Consider the following 24120-nt stretch of genomic DNA (forward strand, 5'->3'; position numbering starts at 1 on the left):
TTAGTGATATTTTAATTAAATGATAGTTATTTTGTGAATTTTATGTTTGTAGGAATTTGGTACACGTTTAAGTTGAAGTAAACGTGCATGGAAATAATTTAAATATTTGATACTAAGTATTTGTAATGCTTGCGGTATGAATTCGTTGGTGACGTGTATAATGTAATAGATGATTTAGAGGTAAACGTTTTTGGATATTTTATTTATTTTATATGTGGAAATTTTCATATTTGGAAAGGGTAAATACTTTTTCGCGATCAGGTAATTTCATATATGTTCTTTTTACCGGGTTTAAAGATTGAGAAAATTGTCATGTATTTTCGTGAAATTTTTCTAATTTATGTACATGTATATGTACATAAATTAGAAAAAATGTATATGTACATGTACATGTTTATGTACATGTATCCAGTGTACATGGATATAGTGAAGAGTGTGCGCAATGCCGTTTTTGTGCAATTCTGGGATTTTTTTTTAAGTAAAAATAAGTCGGCGTGTACATGGTTTATGTGTATGTGTTATTTTGAAAAACGCGTAAGGAGTATGGTATTGTGCACTTTTTCCCAATTTTGCAGTGAATATTTGTCATGATTAAGCAGTTTTGTTAGATAAAATTTCTAGCATAAGTGTAATTCGGCTAGTAGATTGTTGGAAGAAGTGTTCAGTAGATAAAAAGAAAAGAAACATGTCTTTACTTCGTGAAGACAAAATGGCGGCGGGAAAAAAAAATAGAGGTTTGCTGTAGGAGAGTTCGTCGCCAAATTTTCGCCAAAAAAACGCCAAGTTACCATAATGTAAAGATCAACCGTTTTTTTTTATTCATATTTGCAAAATAATCATTTTTAAAGCAGAATTTATTGAAGTTCACTACTTTTAATTTTTAATAGTTATGCTGCCATATGTAATGAAGAAGTTCATTCTGCATCAGCAAGTAGATGGAGAACTGCATAATTTTCGTCGTAACAAATATTATTGCAGTATTTGCCCTTATGGTACTTTTAATTTTACCCATTTGAAAAACCACCATGTAAAACATACTGGAGATCGTCCATTTCAGTGTGATATTTGTAAAAAAGGTTTTACGCAAAAAAGTAGTTTAACTTTTCATCAAAAACGTTTTCACTCTGTGACTAGATTTATTTAATTTTTCAAAATTGTATCTTTTAAGATACTTTGTATGACATACTTGAAATCGATTGTGTGACCTGTTTACGGTATAAAAATCATGAAGTTGTTGCTTAATTTTTTGTGATTAAAAGATAATTCTTTAATTATTTATTTATAGTTTATAGGTACTCCTTATTACTAGAATTTTCAATATGGCTATTTTGTTGCTGTCATTCATTTAAGGAAATAATTATTTTAGATGTAAATGTTTGTGTTATTTTAGAAGCAATAAATTTCATAAATACAAATTCAGTGCTACTTTTATAATTGAAATTTGAATATTTAATGCATATTTTAATTAATATAAATTCATTTGAATTGCTTTTATTCTAATGACTGTATTAAATAAAAAGTTATTGTTATATGATAAAAAATGTAATTCACTAAATAATTATATAAATTTTTGATTTAATTCAGTGGATTTTGCTGCAAAATGAATAAAAATATTCTTTTAAATTTGTCTATTGATCTCCAAATTTTGAAAAGGATTTCCTTATTGTAAAACTGGCTATTTTTTTACGAAAAGAAAAAAAAAATTGTTTAGAAACAGTTGTTTTTATTTTATATTAATGCTGACATCTGAATGATTAGCATAATGATCATTTTTAATAAAAAATTTCTCTTCATATAATTTTGAAGAAAGTGAATGGTTAAGTGTTAAAATTTTGAAAAATGCGTGAAAATAGAGTTAACTCTTGAACAATATTGAGGATAATGTGGCTGACAAGTCACCTTTGAAAACACACTCTTTTGCAAAAAAAAATTGAATCACCAAGAAGGATTTTTGTGATTGTGACGAAATTTGGTATGAAAAAATATCTTGATTGAACATGCAAATGATCCAGGTTTCAAGGCAAATGAACAGAAATTGTGATCATAGCGCACATTTCTAGTGCGCAATTTGCAAAGCATAAAACCAGTAACAGAGACGGAAAATTCATCTTTTTTTGTTGCTGCCATTGTAATTCCGTAAAGAAGCACCTAAAGATACCATTATGACGATACTGAACACCTTACAGACAACTAAACAACTTCGAACGTGGTCACATTGTAGGGTTGCGTGAAGCTGGGTGGTCATACCGAGCAATAGGTCAGCACCTGCAGCGTACAGACACTGCTGTACAAATTTGTTTGCAGCAATGGTTGCTACAATGAAGTTGCCGATGAAATGAAGGCTCTGGAGGGCCAAGGAGCACAAATGCGAGGCAAGATAGGATGATTGTTCGCCAGGCCCGAAACGCCCCAGTGGTATCATTGTCTACGATTCAACACACTACAGCCATGTCTATATCTCTCGTAGTACCGTCCACCATCTCACGGCGCTTTTCTGAGGCGAGGTTACACTCACAGAGGCCTTTAAGACATTTGCCTTTGACCCCACAACTTTACCAACTTTACCAAAAGAACTTGAACTTTACAAAGTGAAAAAAAGTTCAAAAGTTAATATATAAAAACATGCAAAACTTTAAAAGTGATTGCTACCACTTAAGCCACAAGTGATTGATGGCAGAAATTTTTTTTTTTTACTAAAGAGAAGTTCATTATTAAAAAAGTTCACAAAACAATAGCTATAGTTTGGTCAGTAGATGCTTGCAGTCTTTTCAGCACTATAGAATAATGCCAACAGCCCCAATTCCTAATAAAAACAATGTCTTGCTTTTATTTTTGTTGTTCATAGGGTAAAAATTAAGCAGCAGAACCAACAGATCAAAATCATGTTTTGATGATGTTTTGCTTCCTTGGTCACGTAAGAATTTTGCAAACAACTAATGTGCCTTTCAGCAAGACTTAGCATAGAGCTAAAAATGCCCATTGATTGATATGAGGGATATACTCCACATCTTCTTACACAAACAAGTAGATCATTGTATATGGTACATCTTGAGAAAATCTTGCAACAAGATACCTGTAAAGGTTTGAGTGTCCTTAAGAAAATTCCTTCCAGAAAAAAAATGGCAAAAACTTTCAGTAAATACATTATGGCCCATTTACAACTCTGTATTAAAGCATTTTAAACATTTGTGACTATATTAGATGTAGTGATGTTTTTATGCTTTATTTTGGAGTTTGGTGGAGGTATTTTAATAAATATTAGAGTTATGGGTTTCAGTGCATATCTAAGTTTTTTGAATAAATCTTCCAGTAAAGTTCATTGTACATAATTAAAATTTGAATGTATAAAAATTACACATCTCGCTTACTGTGCACGTTCTATTTTTTTTCTTGACTAAATTGAATTGTAACCAAATGCTTAATTTGGACATGAAGTTTTAAAAATGGTGTACTACTGGTATTTCAAAACAATCTGTTTTGAAAAATCATAAAAAAGGGGAGGTATTGTACTGTATTTATCAATACTTGATTTAAAAATATCTATTTGCAAAATATATTATTGATAAATTCCTGAATGAATATTATCTTATCTAATATTTATAGATTTTATGCCTGTTTCTAACATCAGACATTTTATTAATATATTTGTGTGCATTTATGAAAGTTGTTGGGTATCTACATATCTTTTGCTCTGTCATTACATATACAGCCATTTTTAATGTTTGTGATTAGATGATTCACCTGTAGATCTTTTAAACTGTTGAAAATCTCTAAAAAAAAAGTACTTAATGAAAATAAATCTGCATATGAGTGAAGGCATGCAATTGGAATTTTCATTATTTAAAAGTTAAGTTCCAAGATTTTTATTTGTTTAGTGTTATGGCAAAGCACACTAGGGCTATCTGCCTAAGGGGAGAGATGTCTTCATAAAGAGCTTTCTAAGGGAAACGGGCTCGTAAACTCGTTACACATGAGAAAATCCAGAAATGCCCATGCTGCCAACCCATTCACCTGGAATCTAACCCAGATCAGAATTAACAGTGTTCAGTGATTTTACCTCTCGGCCGCCAGTGAGCAATTTTGTTTTGATTGAAAAAATAAAATTTGTACCTTTTTACTTAAACATAATATTTGCTGGTATCCAAATTAAGTAGTTATGTAGGATATGAAGTGAACATAAAGATTTCTTGTTTTTAATATATGTTTTAATTTGCAATTTTGCAGATTACATTTTTTATCAGGATAATTAGAAGTTCTACTATTATTTGAAAAGTAGTCACAAACAACTTTAATATTGATTTCCATTTTATGTAAATAAATGAAGTTTACAAACTGCAGAATTCATTTTTTAGCTAAAATTGGTAAATACATTGTAGATATTGTGGTTTTCATCAGAAATGAATGTGCTTAACACAAAATTGCCCCACAGTGTTAGGATCAGACTGTAAATAGTACAAATTCAAGTGATGTAAAGTTTATCATATGCAATTATAGTCATGCACATTTATTAGGGGATTACACTCCTCTCACTGCCTACCCCAACTATGCTAATATCCAAAACTATGCTCTTGCCTTTTTTTCGTTTGTGTAAAGGCATTTGAAGACTATAAATAAGTGCAATACTGATATTTATGAATAGCAGTGAAGTCACCACTCAAACATTAAATATTTTTATTAATGGTCTTGCTACTGTTGTAAAATATCAGATTATCATGAAGAAATGTATTAATTGTTGTTGGAACAAAAGGTAATGTACTGTTAAGGGCCGTTCATACTGAGGTTTATCTCAGCTAACAGAGTCAGTTCCATATGATGACTAGCTCCGCTGTGCCTGCAAATCAGATTTTTCAATTCGCTATTCTATGGGGAAAACTGGTTTTGGAGATGGGTCCACTATGCCAGATGTCTCCATTAGCCCAGATAAACCCCATTCTGAACGGCCCTTTACAGTTCCAGAGAATGATTCATTGATTTTTGGTGTCCCAATTTCATTTATTTCTGAAGATAACTGTCATTATGATTTTAAGCTAAATATTTTAGAAAAATGCATAAAGATAGTTATAAACCTCCTTCATTTTTTCCTATAAGCATTTTTTCCTCGAGTAGAGCATTTCCAAATTTTTGTTTTTTAAAATATTTATATATGACCTTGCATAGTTTAAGCAAAGACCAGTTAGGGCAAGAATAAAATGTATTTCTTTTTGCTTTTCATTATCTGAATTAAATATATCAAAGTAGTTATAAATTAATAATAAATGTAAAAAAGGTTAGCTTTAAATATGTTTCTTGGCCCATAGATGGTGCCACTGTTTTTTATTCTTCTATAACTGTGCACTCCAATAAAACTTCACTAGTATATTAAAGAACCTTGAATAAAACTTCACTTGTGTTCCAAACTCCCAACAGGTATGTTGTGTATTATTTATTCTCATGCATGCAAGTAACCACTCTCTGCTATATTGAGTTTCTAATAATAAAAGTATTTACAAATTGTCATCACCTTTGAGAGACTTATTAGATGTAAATTTTTGCTATTGAAGATAATTTTTTATGTCTAAAATGAGTGTGTTCATAAACGACAAGTATATAGCATTTGCAGGAAGAAACAAAAGGGCATAATTTTAAAAAGCTGATTTTTGTATCACTGTATTTGAATAACATGTATCTTCAGAGAAGTTTATGAAATAGTAATGAGTGTTGCCTTAGGTGCTGAACTTTGTCTCTCCAATCTAATGTGGTAGTGTATGTGAAAATTTTTCTTTATTAAATATGGCAATTTTTTTTTTTTTTTTTTTTCTTCATCTATGGTTTCCAGGATCCGTTGGCGGCGAAGCGTATTTACTCGCCAAGCTCGTCAACGGCTAATCGGCCATGAGTTTAGCGGTGTACAGTTATGTTACAAGATATTTAAAAAGGTTAACCGTAATACAAATTAAAGAAACATATAAAACGCATCTAAATTTGAGTTAGCCGCAGAAAAAAATTATCAAAAGTTTAAACATGATATTTAAAGCATAGAAATTAAGTTATATTATTATATATATTAAACAAACATATTGCAAGATAATTAAACGGGTGATCCGTGATGTTTAAAGCATATAAATTAAATATAAATTAAAAAACATATTAAACGCATCTAAATTTGTGTTAGCCGCAGAAAAAAATATCAAAAGGTTAAATATGATATTATATATATGTAATTGACTGTTAATTAGCTATTTTGGTGATACATACATGTCTTCTCCATTTAAAACAGAACCAGATCATATTTGCAGATCACAGCAAATAATGAGTCTTTCATGGCAAAGTTATCAATTTGTTGAAAAATAACTTAGTGAAATTCATATCTTTCTTTAAATATGCTTTAAGAATATAAAATTAGAAAATATTCCTGTTTTTAACAGTGCAGTTTCTTGGGAAATTGTCAAAACACAAGAAAAACAAAAAGGCACTTTTACTACTTGTACCTTCATTACATAATTTCAAAATGCTTTCCAAAGTATGAGCGAAAATAAATTATCATCACATAAATGAAATAAACAATGTTTTCATTGAAATATAAACTATTGCAACTGTTTGACTAGGTAAAAAATAAAGTTTGTATAGGAATAAATTATATTCTGCTCTGACTTACTTATGCATGCATAAATAAGTGTGTGTTTATATGTGCATGTGTCATAAAATAAAAACTAACATATCCACTATTTTTATTAACAATCATGCTAACCTCAGGAACAGTAAGGGCAGAATTTAACGTTCTTGCATGTAACTCTAACAAGCATACTATGATTCATTACTTTCCAACTGATGTTCTGTCACTGAATTCTGGTAGTTTGATTTAGGTCCTAATCTAAAAAAAGACAGCTAATTGCATGGGTGTTTTCACGGTGCTTCAATATGTTACATGAATGCAAAGCCAAAAATCCCTTATAAAGTTCTCCTCAAAGGCACACCTTCTCTTACGCAGATATTTTTGCATGCTTTGACATAATTAAAACACACCAAACCAAATGGATAAATGCCACCAGCAATTTTAAACTGGTGTATTTTAAATAAAAGTTTTTTAAAAAAAAACTTTTATTTAAAAATAAAATATTGCTTAATTAACCCTCAAACTCTAACCTGATTTCGGTTATTGTTATTGGAGAGCTATGCTGAGTGATCAATGAATAAGAAAAAAATTTCATTGAAAAATCATGTAGGAATAGTTTCGTATAAATTATCATGTAAGTGTGATATTGCATATATTTATTATATGATTACTTAATTTTTTTGTTATTAATTGTTATTTTTTTTTCTTATTACGTGCTCCGCCCTTAGGCACTCCACGGAAAGGGAGGGATGCTCCGTATAGGTCTTTTTAAGGGAAACTGGCTCGTATCCATGTTCGTAGCAAAAAGTTGTAAAATTTATCACAGATCTGCACACGTTGGTTGACTCTTTTCTTTCGACGATATTCTTAGCATATGCTAAGAACATGATGCTGGTTATCAAAATTAATCTCCAAAATACATAACTTATTTATCTTGATAATTTCAAAATATTTTTCTATTCAACTACATAGAGATAATCAAATGAAGAAAATTCACAAAGCCTGTGGAAACTATCCAACATTACAAAAAAAATCATAAAACAACAGTCTCCTATTCAACTTACATAAACAAAGTAATTGTTCAACTTAACACAATTCTAAACAAGTCTTTTAACTGAAGACTAACTTTATATCTCTGGTCAATGCAAAGTTTTGTAAATGCCTATATTACAAATATTTTCAATAACACATTAAAAACACTTAAAAATAAATAGCAATGTCTCCGTAAAATAATGAAACAAACATGAATGCCAAAGTGAAGACTAGATGTCATGCCATAGTCATTTGAAATAAATTGTATTGACACACATTTCACTTTGGAAAGAAGAAAGTCCATCTCTAAAAAGATGTTTGGAAACTTATAAGAAATTATCAGCAAATTTACCTTAAAATGGACGTAAATCAATGCTGTATACATTACTGCATTTTAGAATATCCAAAATGAGAATGAAAAAAGCAATATTTTCACTGATTTTTAGGAAATAGCATATGCTGTTGACAAATTCATATGTAAACTAGAATAATTCTAGTTCCAGGATATCGCTGAAATTATTTCTCCTTATAACAGATGTGGGAAAAAACCAGCACTTGCAGCATTCTAGACCTTTCATGAGGCCTGATGAAATTAAACGCAGCAACATCATTTTCTTCTGAATGATGCATTCAGGTGTATGAGAAAGGCAGATGAAGCACTTCTCAGAATGTTGTATCATAAATGAGTCGTAAATGCTTTGCTTATATTATGCCAAGCAGTAATAGCTTTAGGGGCCATGACAGTGTGATGGCCCAAGATACTGAGTACTGAAGATTCAAACTAGGGTCAAACTACCAGTATCCAGCAACTGTATTGCTGAACTGCTTGTGAACTTGAACAAAAAGTAGTAAATATTACAGAATATACCATTAAAATAAGTTCCAGATACAATCTTTCAATGATGAATATTTTTCTCAGCGAAACTGCATTTTGACATGTACGTAACATATCACATACTTTTATATTATACAATATTTTTTCTAGCTCAAAAAGTTTTTAAAAAATTTATAGAGGACTGCGAATAAAGACTAGATTTTTCATAAAATAATGTAGGATAAGTTTAGCTAAAGTTAAGTATATATCTTTAATTTAAATATAAAAGTGATTTTGTTTCATAGCAACCACTAGTGCTACGTGGAAAATTTATTTCCTTTTCTTGTTTTTCGAGCAAAATTTTATTTCAAGGAAACAATGTTAAATCAGTTCCGCTTTTTTGACATGAATATCTTGTTAGTGAAACCCATAACTTAAGAAAAACGGCACACTTGATAAAATGTTCAAGATTAATGGTCGATTTTGTTATGAATCCCATGGTTCTGACATGTTTTAAATATACTCCTTCCACACGGATAGAAGCTGAATGATCATTGTCCTGCTTACTACAGATATAACCTTTCAATGTATAATCTGAAGGAAAGTTTAGGTTATTCGAATATGGCAAAGCATACCGGCTGTTGACCTGAAGAAGGATGCCTTTATGAACATTCTAAGGGAAACTGGCTTGTATTTGCATTACACATGAGGAAAACTAGAAAAATCAACCATGCAGCCAGCCCTTTAACCATGATATGAACACAGATCAAACTACCAATATTCAATGGTCTTAACCACTAGTAGGAAAAATCTTAAAAAATGCTTGCAATATCATGCAATCAGAAATTCACTAAATGTTGCACAGCAGGATTACTTTTTCAAGTGTCGAGGATGAGAATACTTAATTTTGTTTTGTTTATATAGGTGTTTGGTCATGGTATTATTCATTACATATATTCTCTGTTGTTCATACAGATACTAATATTTTAGTACATTTAAAAGTGTCTTTTTTATTAAGTGCTTTGCTTGTCAATATTCCCAAAATTGTGTTTCATATGTTAAGTGCTACTGTACATATAATAGATTCATTACAGAATAATACATTTCAAATATCCATTTTATGCAAGCAATTTTCAAAGTTATTTTTTTAATTTACTTGCTGATAGCTTAAAATATTTTATTTTGAAACAATTGCCTTTTTCACAATAAACTGGGCATTGCCAAGAATCTTCAATAATATTCAAATCCTTTAGAGTAACATTGTAAATAAAACTATAAGAACATTATACATTTTGTTATCTTTCAAAAGTCAAACTTTGATTAATTACTCAAAGCAGTGGTTTACTAACTTTGATGACCAATAAAAAATCTTAAATTTTTTTTTTTTTTAATCTCATCTCAGAGAACCAATAATACTTTTTTTATTCATTATTACTTCTTTATTTCATTCTAATCATCTATCATATATAAACACCTAGCATCTTCTGAAAGGTAATTGCTAAGATACATTATAAAAATATGTCAAATTTTTAAGCATGAAAAGTGATGTAATTATTATTTTAGATAAAAATAAAAACTTTAGTTAATTATTTAAACCTTATATTATTGCGGGCCACGTTAATCATGTTTTAGGACTCGGGTACCATATGGTTCTGAGTGTTTAGTCTTTTAATTATTAAGAACACAGTCATACTACTCTAAACAGGCGTGTTAACAATTATCAAAAAGCCCCCCCCCTCCACCGCATGGAGGTAGGAAAGGGAGGAGGGGCCATTCCGCGCTAGAAGTGAAGCACTGCTTTGAAGCTTGGGTCACCAGATGGGGTGTTTTTGGTTTACATTCAGAAGCTCGCTTGACAAAATTCTGATAGTATTTTGACACACGACAGTTCCATAGAAATCGAAAAAGGGACACTTTCGCACGAAAGAAAAATTCATAGTGGGATGGATAATAGCAATTTGTATAGTTTAGAAACATTTACGCAAAAATCACATCTTGCTTATTTTTCGATAACTAACAACAGCGATTTTGATTATGAATTTGTTTTATAAAATTCTAAGCTGTTGCACTACAAAAATATAGATTTTAAGAAAACTGCTAAAAGAGATCTGCCAAAATTTATTTTCTAGAAGATTTGAAAAGTTCGAAACTTGATGGCTAAATGTAAATATAAAATTATGTATGTTAAAATATTTGTAATTAGGCACATAGGTCAGATTAAGTTTTTATTAAATAGAGTAACGCATGCAAGGGCTATCTGCCTAAAGAGAGAGATGCCATCGTGGGGGAATTTTGAAGAAAAACTGACCTTTGAGTGGGTATTAAAAATAATACTTATAATTTTCATTCAAATTATATTCATATATATATTTTTATGTAAAACTTTCGGGTGTATGCTAAATTAATGTAAATTACTTTACACGAAAAATATAGTGAATGCACAGAAATTAAAGATTTGCACATGCCGGAAATGATAAATAGGAAATATGTATGGGTATTTATGCATGTGCTTGCAAAAAGCATGTATCTGCCTTTGACAAAATACTTAAATATTCATTAAATTATTTATAAATGTATTTGAAATGAAGAATTTATTCACTTATAAACAACTGTGATAGTACTGTGAAGAAATCTAATGATTAAATGTATCTAATTTATAATGATTATAAATGTTATCTAAATATGTAATAACCTTAATATTGAATTGTAAACATAAATTGAAATCCTGTTGACAAATAAGTTATAAAACTATTTAAGCAAGAATTGTTCGTATTGGAAAGCAATCTGTTAAAAGGTATTGTAAAGCAAATGCTATGAGATGCGCACTTAAGAACGTAATAAAGAGTTTTGGAATATGTATTGTTGAAATGAAGGGTAAAAAGAAAAAAAATCTGATAAGTATAATTAAAAGAATTATTCCCTTTACATTTTATAATAACTCAGTTACAAATTTTAAATAATACTTAAAAAAAAAAAAAAAAAAAAAAAAACTTATTTTATTCCCTTTCAGAAATGTTCAGAGAAAGTCAAATACTATTTTCCTAATAATTCTCTAATTTAAAATGAACCGAATAGAGCATTAATTATAAATTGACTTACATTTTTCGATTTAAAAGAAGCCAAAAAATCATGTCATATTTAAGAAAGTATTTTAGGAAGAAGCTCTATAAATAGAAAAGAAATAATGCATAATTTTAATATTAATAATACAATAAACTTTGATCTTAATTTTTGTACCTTAACCGAATAAAATCGAACTACCTTAATTTTTTTTTTTTCTAATGTAATTAACGAAAACTTGTGAAAATATTTCATTCAAATTAAACCATTCTGAGAAAACTGTCCTGTGAAAAGTATAGCATTTAATTCCGTTCAGAATGAAATGTTGTTTAAAAATATGTTGTTTTCACATACTTAGGACTCTGAAGTGTTGTAGAAAAAGAAAATATATACATTTATATGTATATTTGCGACGTAATTACAAAATATTTACACCCGAACGCGTCAAATCCCATAGAACTCAATGGTAAATGACCCAATGTTTTGGTCACCACGTAGGGATCGCCGGTGCTTCAGAGCAGGGTACGGAGAAACTTGTTTAGGGCGACTCCTTCTTACTTCCCACCTCCATGCTCCACCGTAATTTCACCTGCTCATCCGGTAGTGATGCACCACCAGCCAGCGGCAAAACGGAGCACGCACAGAACGTACGAGAAGAGATTCGTTGTCTAAGCGTTTGAAGAATCATGTTGCTACCTACGACCACCGAATTCGTCGGGTTACCAACTTTGAACTGTTATCGCCAATTTTGGCGATGTTTACATTTAACGGATCCTCTGCGGAAGTGCTTCCAAAGTATTTAATGTTTTTTGGTAGTGTATCAGTTTGCACTTCTTTCAATTCTAAGTAAAAAAAAAAAAAAAAATCAGAGTTTATTTAAAACCAAACATTTAAAAAAATCAGAGTTTTTTAAATAAACCAGTTTATTTAAAGTTTATTTAAAAATCAGAGTTTTATTATTTTTAAAAATTAATTAGTATTTGGATATATTATATTATGTGTTTGGATTAACATACGATTTTCATGAATTAATCCAACCGAAAGAAACTTGTACTTAAGTTAAAAGTAAATTAATTTGTTGCATAAGCATGTAATAAATAAATCTAACAGTACTTTTTTCAAGTAAAAAAACAACTTTTTGCAGCTAAAGTCTGTCATTACTGAATTTGAATATAAATAAGATAATTATGAAAAATTATTTATAAATACTAGAAATTAGTAACTATTAAGTGAAAGAGAGAGATTAGGCAATTTGAAAAAATTTAGGAAAACTAATGTTATGCGTGATTTGGGATAAGATGCAAACTTCATTTATAAACCATGTATTTAATATTCTGTGCATTAATATACCTTATCGGTATTTAATTGTTAGTAATAATTAGCATTCTAAATTACTTGGCCACATTCATGCCAAAATAAAAGTATGTATTAATTCTTAAAAGGAATGTCATAGTAAACATGTAAATTGCTTATTCATTTGCATAAATCTCATTTGCATGTAAACAAGTCTTAAATATAACAAGTCATGTAGAAATATAAACAAGTTAATTATCTGTTCATAACACAAGCCTGTTTTGGCATTATACATCTCAGCTTTTGTTGTGATCATCAATTTTGTTTTAGTTTTGAATATTATGTCAGGTTTACAAATTATTTGTGAAATTTTGCCTTTTTTTTTTTTTTTTTTTTTTTTTTTTTTTTTTTTGTCTATGTAACTAAATGCAATGATAAGGAATAATTTCCGTGTATTAAATTGTCTACATCAACACCAACTTTCATTAAACTGAATAATCTGTACATGAAAATTATGATATAGCATTTCAAAATTCTAATGGCACTCTAATAGATTAGTTAATATATCCATATCTTTTTCCTTGTATAATGATGTAGGATTTGTCAAAAGAAAATATGATTCAGTGAGAAAATAATTATGGAAATATTTAGTGCAAATAAAGCATTTTATACTTACATTTTTATGTTACAATAAATATTTTTGTATTAGTTGAGTGAAATAACCTATAAGAAGTAAAGTATTTAAATACTTTAAATTTGAAAGACAGAATGCATTTACTACAAATTCATTTTGCAGATTATGCAGATTTATCAGCATATAACTGAGTTGTGTGGCATTTCATTTGAATTTTTCTCTTGTCATTAATAGGTATACATTGAAAAGCTATCCATAAGTAAGCATTTATAAGTTATTTACTATTTCGTAATCCTAGGCACACAAACATGTATCTTATATACATATGTTCATATTTGTATGATTTCATTTGTGTTTGTTCATTCGTGTATGATATGTTCATGTGCATACATACATATATATGAACTAAACATGTTAAGTTCCTAATTGTTGTTTTAATTATTTGTATGAGAATTTTGTTAATGTTAACTATATAACTAAACATAAAATGCTAAGCTCTTGACTGTTATTTTATTATTGTATAAAAATTTTGTGAAGTTATATTCCATCTAAAAATCTCAGCATGCAGTTTTTTTCATTAACAATAATTATATATAAATATTTTCCTTTGTTTGTAGCCTATGTCAATTATATTTTTGCTTGTACATTATTTTGTTTGCTTCCTAAAATGAATAAAGTTCAAAAATGGATATTAATATGCATATGTGTGTAAAGATGAAAATATTTAAATTACATATGGAAATGTTTAAATTCCAGGGAGAAAAGGAAGAAGACCATTGGCATTAATGTACATGGATTCTGTTAGCATTCCTATCACTTCTTCGTATCGTTTTTCTTGTGAGCTCTGTTCATATAAAACTAATAACAGTGGTCACTTTGCTGAACATGGTGTCACTCATACAGGTGCTCGGCCATATATCTGTCCTATTTGCAGTAAAGGATTTTCCACAAAAAGTAACATGCAGAGGCATTGTGTTTTTCTCCATGGTGGATCACTACAAAATGATATTTGATGAATGATATTTGGTATTATCATGATTATGCTTTTATGTTGCATAAAACCCTGTTCCGATATGCTTGCTTGCCAAATGTGTTGTTGAAAAGTTCCTACCGTTTTGAAAAATGAACTGCACTAAAATGTTTAAAAATTTAAATATTTCTTTAACTTTGAAATAAATGCTTTTAAATATGTAGTTTTAAAATAAGTTTTGGTAAATAATTAAGATATATTATTTTGTATCAGGATTTTGCATAGCCATATTTTTTGTTTAACAAAGCTAATACTTTTCAAATGTTTATATTTATGACTATTCTATTAAAGTACATATTCTGTAAATGTCTGTGAAATAAAGATACAGTGTTAAGTTCTGTACATGAAAAGGACTAGTATTTAAGCTAATAGCATAAGGAATTAATTTGTTTAACTTCAAAGTAAAACTTAATTTTAAGGTGCATTTTTTGGTAATTATGGGTGTACACAAATATAATATATTTTACTGACTGTATGTTTCTGAATATAAGCCGATCTACGTGTAAGCCAAGAGGTGAGATTTTACTGTCAAATTTCAGCCAAAATTTAAAATTTGTGTAAAGCCAAATTTAATGGCCTGTCATTTGTGCTGAAGGTACATGCCAATTAAACTTTAGCATCCATTCAAAAATAAATGTGAGAAATTTGTATAATGAAAGGATATTTTTTGGCACCAAGATTTTCTCTAGTACTTAATAATTAGTGCAACCACCATAGTAGAAGTCGCCAGAATTTCAGAATATTCTGACAACTGTGTACGTGCAGTTATTCAGATTTTAAAAAGGAGCATTTTTTATGCATTCCTTTTGCTGTATCATAAGTCCCAACAGTTTTTTTATAGACAAATCATACATTTTTAGGGAAGTTAAACTCAGTTTTAAAATATGCCCTTGTGTGATTAGCCAGTGATGATAAAAACTATGCACAAAAATGTAGTCTGCTGAAAAATTCTAAAAGGCATAATTGATTTGAATGTGTTCTTAAAGCAATTGCCTCAAGATTTCCACCTGAACCAAAAAGAATCCTTTTTTAAATAAGTTTAGTAATTAATTTTCAGAATTAGAATGTAATTAAAACATAAAATATGTATATGAAATGGAGGATATCATTCACCTGAGCTTTCTTATAACAGATGGAGATCTTCAAAAATTGCTAGAGAGTCTGAACCAGATACTGATGTTGTGAAATTATATTAATGTACATTAGGATTAAATAAAGTACAAAATATATTTTTCCAGTGTTTGATTTATAACATCATTTCTGTAATCTAATTATTTCTAGATAATTTTAAATTTGTGTTAAGCCGACCCTCGAACTTCAGTAAATCTGTTCTTCAGTCTGAAAATTATCAGCTTGTGATTTCAGATATGAAAATTATCAGCTTGTTGTTCATGAATATATAGGCTAATCCCATTATAAACTGTAGCCTAAGCTTTGATAGCTAGGCCGTGGTTCAAATCCGAGCAAACGAGCTGACTGCCTGGAAGTTTTTATCGATTTTTCCCATGTGTAACTTGTGTATGAGCTATATTCCCTTAGTAAGTTCTCCACGAAGATATCCCTCTTATTATGATAGTCTTTGTGTTCTTTGCCATAGCCCAAAAAATCCAACCTTAATATGCTTTTCTTTTTTTAATTTACTGAAAAAATTTTTATGATTTTGTGCAACACTGTCACATATTCAGATTTTCGTGAGATTTGTATCATAGCGGGTGACCAGTTTTTGTATACCATCGTCAAAGAAACTTCCCGCCAGTTTCGATAACCACAACTCGACAGCATTTTTCGTGTCATCGTCAGATCCAAAGCTCTTGCCACCAAGTTCGCGCTTCATGTGCAGGAACAAGTGATAGTCGGACGGCGCCAAGTCCGGGTTGTACGGCGGGTGATCGAACTGCTCCCAATGAAACTGTCGAATTAACGATTGAGTGACACCAGCAGTATGGGGCCGAGCATTGTCATGGAGCAACACAATTCCTTTACTGAGCATTCCTCTTCGTTTGTTTTGTTAGTTTAAAATCTCACAATATCGTGCTGCATTAATGGTTTCACCTCTGGGAAGAAATTCAGTAAGCAAAACGTCTTTCCTATCCCAGAAGACAGTGCACATGATTTTTTGTGATGACATTGTCACTTTGAACTTTTGTTTTTTCAGAGAATGAGTGTGTCTCCACTCCATCGATTGTTGTTTCGAATCTGGTGTGAAATGACACACCCAAGTTTCATCACCTGTCACAATTTGGTTTAAAAAGTTTTCTTCCTCATCACTGTACCGCGTGAGAAATGTCAGCGCACTATCAAGTTGCTTTGTTTTGTGAACATCAGTGAGCATTTTTGGAACCCATCGGGAACACAGTTTGCGATAATTCAAGCGGTCAGACACAATTTTGAACAAAACAGTACATGAAATTTGTGGAAATGCCTCTGAAAGAGTTTTCATTGTGAAGCGTCTGTTCTCATGAATTGCTTCATCAACTTTCCTTACCAAATCATCGGTGACAACAGAAGGCCAACCACTCCGAACCTCGGCGTGGACATATGTTTGACCTGCATTAAACATTCTTACCCACTTTCTCACCATTCCATCACTTATCGCGTATTCACCGTAAACTTCTGTCACTTGACGATAAATTTCGGCCGGTTTAACATTCCTCGCGTTCAAAAATTTAATCACGGCACGAATCTCACAATCAGCGGGAGAACTAACTGTCTTAAACATTTTAAATGTGCATAGCAAACTGAAAACACAACATAGAATAACCAAAATGGCGACAATTGAAAGTCAGTGAACAAGAAAGACTAGTGCGCATGCGCAGGACGCCTACCACAGCGCTGCAACGGCGCTAGAATGAAACGGTACTTAGTTTCCGAATACGCTACTATCAAATCTGTTTGCTTCTTTAAAAAAGGTTGCAGTTGCTTCATTGATATATTTTTTAAACCCTACTTTGAGATATATAAAAATTAATTTCATACAAGCATAACTTGTATCTCTTTAAGAAATGTAGATTTCCATCACAGCATTCGGAAATCATTTATTATTTGCAGTTAAGAAAATTACTATATAATAGCATGATTCATTAACACATTTTGATTTGATTTTAGTATTTGTTCTATTTATTTTTTTAGTATGAATTCTTGTAAAAATATAGTTTAATTAAAAAATTGTGGTAAGTACTTGAATCATACTCACTCAAGAGATTTAAGTTTTTATAGTAATATCACAGTTCTTTTAAATGATAAAATGGAAACAGTCATAACTTTAAAGAGGTTTAGGCTATAAAATGTATTCTTAAGTAATGAATTTTAATTTAAATGTTAAAAAATTATGGATTAAAATCTTATCATAATGCAGAAATTGCCTAAAATTTGAAGCTTACATTTAATTATTTAAAATTTTAAAGGTTTTCTGTTAAAATTTATTTTAATGCACCTTTGGGTACTTTCTAATTATCTGCAGCTCTCTACCCCCAAAAGTCACGAAAAAATATTCAGGAAAAAAGCAGTATGTCACCAAAATACTTACATGGTAACCCATGATGTCTCCAAAAAATATTTATGGGCAAGTCAGGCATGCATATAATATATGTTCATTTTGACCAGTACGAAAAGCAGAAGTTGTACAAGACTGAGTTCGTGCAATTCTCTGATTTTGTTTTTTAAGTGAAAACAGGTTGCTGTGTACATCTGGATAGTCCAACAAAAGAGGGGAATTTGATTGCTGTGTACATCAGGATAGTCCAAAAAGGGGGGGGATTTGAAAAGGGTAAATGCTTTATTGCTGATGTTTCATGCTTTTTAAAGTTTATTGATTGAATAACTCTTATATGGAATTTCTGCATGTCATCATTTTGAAAATGAATGTTGCCTTTTGCAATAACCTTGGCAAAAAATTAGTCACCAGCAAGTACATTAATGTTCTCCAAAGGTGGCAATGAGCTCACTACATTTCAGTGGTAGGTGCGGATAATCGGAAAGTACGTAGTTATTCTAGTTTGAAAATGACCACTCACAGTTCAAGATGATTTTAATCTTTTATGGATATGATTGTCTTAAAGAGATGCTGTTCAATATCGTTGCTAATTTGCATTTTCAAAAATACTGGTTACGTTTAGCAGTAATTACCTTGGTGAAGTATTCATCTAGACAGAGTTTGCTTATTTAAATTTTTATTTTCAAAATCTTGGCAAGTGGCTCATTGTAACAAATATTTATGTTCTGGAAAAAGGTAAAATTGTATGTAGGCAAGAATTTGTGCATTTGATTGTCCTTTCATGATCATTTTTCCTGATGCTAACATTTGTATTTAATAAAAAGTTAATACAAGAATCTGTTATTTAAATATTCATATCATATAATGTGTAATTTTTAAAGTAAATTAATATTTGATTTTGTGAAAGGAACCACCACAACCAATTAAAACTTCAAATTTCATTATTACAGATTTTTATTGTTTTGTGCTTATTTCTAATATTCATAATGGTATAAAGGTTAGTTTCAAATGGAAAGTACTAATGTATGCATAATATTTAATTAGAAATCCATGAAAGCAGAATTATATTAAATTTAAATTTCATCATAATCAACTGACTTATTAAGTAGAAAATAATTCCCTTTTGCAATCAAACCAGTATTTTCTTATAATGAATGTTTGTCGGAAAATGTAGAATAGTGTTTGATGGTTTTGCAAAACAATAAGACTTTAATCAGCTTTTTATTATTATTATTATTGATTTGAATTATGCATGTTTTTTTTTATTTTATTTTATTTTATTTTTTATTTATTTATTTATTTATTTTATTTTATTTTATTTTACTGATTTTTTACATGCAGATTTTGTCTTGCATATCTAATAAAATCGAGAAAATTTCCAAAGCATATTTGTATTTTAGAAATGTGGTACTTTCTAAAATACAAATATGCTTTGGAAATTTTCTATCAATCAATCGGATACTTTATAAATTTGCAAAACATTTTGTGATTTGTGCATAAGTAATATTTCTTATTAATTTCTTGCAATCTGTAATTAGTTGATGTTTTCTTCTTCTTTTATATAATATTCTTGTTAGATACATGTAGATTAATTTTGGTCCATTACAGCTGTTATATTACACTGCAGAATTTGCTTTCATGAAATATTTAAAGTACAATTTCTTAAATTCCTGTGTTATGCATCAGTTAACATAATATTAGTAGATATTCATTTCAATACTTATTTTATTAATATGAAATTGAATATTCATATTTATTAATATGAAATTTAATATTAATTCATTTAATTTCATCTTAAAGTAAGTTTTCAAATACTAGTTATATGATCCATGTTATTTGATTTTCTTTTGCTTTAAAAGTTTAATGTATTGCACTTAATCTTTTGAGTTATGTGGTTTGTTTATTTATTTTCTAGTAATTAATCCTTTGTTTCATTGCTAAATAATTCTAAATTTTCCTTCTCTTATAAAATTGCATTTGTTTGACACCATTAAATATGAAAAGGAAAAAAAGAAGAAAAAATACTTCACCGAAATTAAGTACACATAGCTTTAGCAAAAGTATTATCTCGACAATTATGTTTATTTTAAGTTATTTGCTGTAGTGTCTTATGGCCCCACATGTACACCAGCATGATTCGTTTTTTATTTGTTTTCTTTATATTTGATATGTTCTGATAATTGCATTACTTTTATAGATTTTGCTGTAACAAATAGTAAGAATAACAAAAATGGAATACCTCTTTCAAGAATCCCTCATGGGACAAGGTCTGCTGGTGTTTATTATTGTGACTACTGTGAATATTCAACTAGAGTATCTACTCATTTTCACAATCATGTAAGAAGGCATACTGGTGAACGTCCGTACTGTTGCCCAGTGTGTCATCAGAGATTTTCTGTGAAGAGTAGTATGCTTCGACACTTACATACTCAACATACTCAATATTTGTATGATTTCATTCAAAATTAAAAATGCTATAGCATTTCATTAAAAACATTGTGTAAACTTATATTACATAATGTTGCTTGCTAATAAATCTTACTAGCTATGTGTTTTCTTATTTTTCATAATTACTTTTGTTCATACCAATACCAAACAAAAAAAAAGACAGTTGTTGACATTTGTTGTATTCTGCATAAATATTCATGTTAAATGTACTTGAGATTATATTTATAACCTTGCTTAAATATTTCCATGTTGTATAATAAAAAAATAAAGGTGATTTTTTTCGCCTAAAGAAATAGCTAAAGATAAAAATTTATCAACAAATTAAAAATGATGTTAAGTGATTGGCAAAAGTGTGTCATAACTTTTGACCTGTGAAAAGAATATGGCATTAGGGGAATAGAAATTGTTGATACTAACAAGAGCAAAGTTTTGCATGTTACAAAGACTGGTTAGGACAAATACGAGGGCAGATCAAAAAGTAAGTTGCACTTCCAAGTTATGACCATTTATTAAATTGTCAATACAAAAGCAATACGGCTATGGCAGCATACAATATAAGTTCACTTTTCCACATAGCTTCCAAGACACTCTAAACATTTCTCCAAATGGACAACCAACTTTTCGATTCTGGATGCATAGAAATCTCTCTCCAGCGCTATGTAACCACACGGAGACAGCTACTTTCATCTCCTCATCATTTCGGAATTGTTGTCCACAGAGATGCTTTTTAAACTTACCGAAAACATGAAAGTCACATGGTGCTAAATCGGGACTTTATGGAGGATGTTTTCGTACTTCCCACTTGAGTCACTGCAGCAGATCGTATGTTTGGCAAGCCTTGTGATGTGTGGCGTCATGTTTTTGGTAAGCTTTAAAAAGCATTTCAGTGGATAACTATTCCAAAATGATGAGGAGGTGAAAGCAGCTGTCTCTGTGTAGTTACATAGCACTGGAGGAGATTTCTATGCATCCAGAATCGAAAAGTTGGTTGTCCGTTCGGAGAACTGTTTAGAGTGTCTTGGGAACTATGTGGAAAAGTGAACTTGCATTGTACGCTGTCATAGCCGTGTTGCTTTGTATTGACAATTTAATAAATGGTCAGAACTTGGAAATGCAACTTACTTTTTAATCTACCCTCATATGACTGAAAATATGAAGAAAAAATAATTTTAATGAGTTATGACTGCTTCCTTGATTTTTTTTAAGGGTCTGTAAAAGAAGTTGTAAATTTCTCCAGACTGTTAGTAATGGGCCTGTATACTAATTTCTTACCCAGCAGTGCATGATTATGTAGTAGTTTGGAATGAAACTGCTGGACAGAAACAGTGTTAATCTAAGCTCAAAGTACTTTAACTTGGACCTAAATTCACAAGCCATGGATTGTTGACAGTAGAAGGTTATTTTATAAAGCAATAATTAACTGTGCCTTTAACTGAATGATCTAAGGTGCATGTTCAACTGGAGATCTGAAAAATCATTGGCATTTGAGCATATTCAAATAATTCTGAAATAAGATGTATCTATAATGGTTTTCGTTAGTTTCAGTTGTAAATTGGACTCGCAACCATTAAGAAGGTGAACAAAATCATGGATTAGTATACTTTGATAGAAATTTTAGGCAATTACTTGAATTCTTCTGTGCATTATTTGCAGTCTATTAAGATAATAGTTTTATGGTTCACATAGCAGAAACCATTATTGATTAATATGAAAAGCTCGATTAGAGCTTAGAACTTGTAAATTGGCATACCAAATAATGAAATTTTAATCCCTTAGGCCACCTTAAATGGAAGATAAAATCCAAACTGTGATACACTGAAATCTCAATGAACTGTGAAATTAACTCTACTTAGAAAGGTCGAAAGTTGATCCGAGTTATTTAAATGATCTTGAATCTTTTTTATTAAGTATTAATGGTGTATTTTCTACATGTAATGTAACTTAATAAGTTAAGTAAAGGTAAGTTAGGAATGTTTCTAATTTTTTGTCTAATGTCTGTATGATTATGTAATATGTCATCAAAAATCACATTGTATACCACGAGATTAGTATTAAATTAGTTAATTTGGACTTAGTATAATTTTTAATGGGGTGTAAATTAGGGTTGTTAAATGTTTAGTCATTTTAGTGAAAATAATGTGTATCGTCAGTTTAATACAATTTGGAAAGTAATTTTTAGTTAATTCAGCTTTCTTATTCGTAATTCACCATTACATGCAATTTTTTTGTGTTGTAAATGCTTCAAAAAATAATATATCATAACTTTTTATTACTTCACAAATATGTAATTCCTGCTCCCAAATATAAAATGTCAGGCATCTGCGTAAAAAGTAAATGTCTCAGTAACTGTAATTTAAACTGTATAAGTTTTATCACCCTTATGTATTCAGAATAAATCTTATATAATTTCAGTGTTCTGTGCATTCTTTGAATGTTATTTAATATGATTTTTATATGTTTATTAGTAAATAAATATATTCTGGCCTTAATATGTGTTTAATTAAAAATTGTTATCATTCTATTTTTATTTAATGATATTGTTCAGTGGAATAGTATTTAATTATAATGTTACTTTCTTTTCTATGCATATACTCACATTTTAATATGATTCTTAGAAAATTTAGGTTAAAGAAATTAATCCTTATTTTTTTGGAAATAAATGGACTTTCTCTAAGACAACCCTCTTTAGTTCCAGAAACTTTGGGTCTTCTATGACAGTAGTCATCTTGGAAAAGATGGCTATCAATAATAGATTTTAACAACTTCCATAATGACTTAATTACTTTCAAGACTGTTGATTTCAGTTAAAGAAAATACTGAAGCAGGAGTGTGATGTATGGATTTATTAATAAAAACTAAGTAGTAAATAATCCAGTAATAAAACAAAACTTTAAAAGAAACCATGGTAGTGGTTTCAATATAGTACTCTTTACATAATCATTACATTCCTCAACTGTTTCTTCTATTTTTTTTCTTTCCTGTAAGTGCAGCTCATAAATGCTGAAAATGGATGATTTCTGCGGTACTGTAAGCAAATAATGTTTTAAAATGTGAATTTAGAAGAAAGATTTAAAGGAAGAAAGTAAAAAATTATTAAAACTTTTTAAAATGTTTAGTAATTTAAAAGCATTTACTGCTTACTTAATCATTGAAGTCATCCTACTTTATTGTGTTCCTTTGTTAATATTTGCTTTTCTAAAATGGTTTAAACTTAATAAAATAAGTCAACCATTGAGGTGAAAGTTCTGAAAAGTTGAAGTGGAGGCATTGGCAAGCCATTATAAAAATGCTTTTCTTTTATCAGTCTTCAATATATACATATATACACTAAACTGTTAACTTAGAAATAAACATGATCAATTGTATTTGTATCAAAAGTAGAAACTAATTTTAGCATTGTAGCCGCCCAACTGGTATAGTGGTTAATAACCCTAACTGCGTAGTGATGGACCTGGGTTCGAATCCTGGAAAAGGCATGGTTGTAATCATCCGTCCCTTTATAGGAGGCAACGGTGGCCACCTATTATGTGCTTCCATAATGAAATGGCTACGATTTCCAGCCCTTGTAGAGTGGTGCAAGGCTAATGACTATTAAATAAAGTACTCGGCCATTTAAAAAAAAAAATCTAGCATTGCTTGAGCCTTGATTTGTGATACATTATGAGCTGCACTTATGAAAAATAAAAAAATTAGAATAAACAGTTAATATAATGACTTATTTAAA

General features: G+C 29.8%; 1 protein-coding gene across 3 annotated transcripts in view; it reads left to right on the forward strand.

Moving 5' to 3' along the window:
• Window positions 1–20496, forward strand: part of LOC146999463 (uncharacterized) — a 49870-nt gene extending 29374 nt beyond the window's left edge. The window contains exons 3-4 of one of the 3 annotated variants that reach the window (XM_085825639.1): window positions 14182–14451; window positions 20146–20496. The gene's annotated coding sequence lies outside the window, so the exon portion shown is untranslated. Of the gene's footprint in view, window positions 1–887; window positions 5634–14181 lie in introns of those variants that run through there. The other 2 variants (XM_085825633.1, XM_085825646.1) reach the window with 2 other exon arrangements.
• The last annotated feature ends 3624 nt before the right edge of the window (window positions 20497–24120 follow it).

Source organism: Stegodyphus dumicola, chromosome 1 (genome assembly GCF_044657685.1).
Source record: "Stegodyphus dumicola isolate Sdum_Otavi_A_Nest chromosome 1, ASM4465768v1".
Lineage (NCBI taxonomy): Eukaryota > Metazoa > Arthropoda > Arachnida > Araneae > Eresidae > Stegodyphus > Stegodyphus dumicola.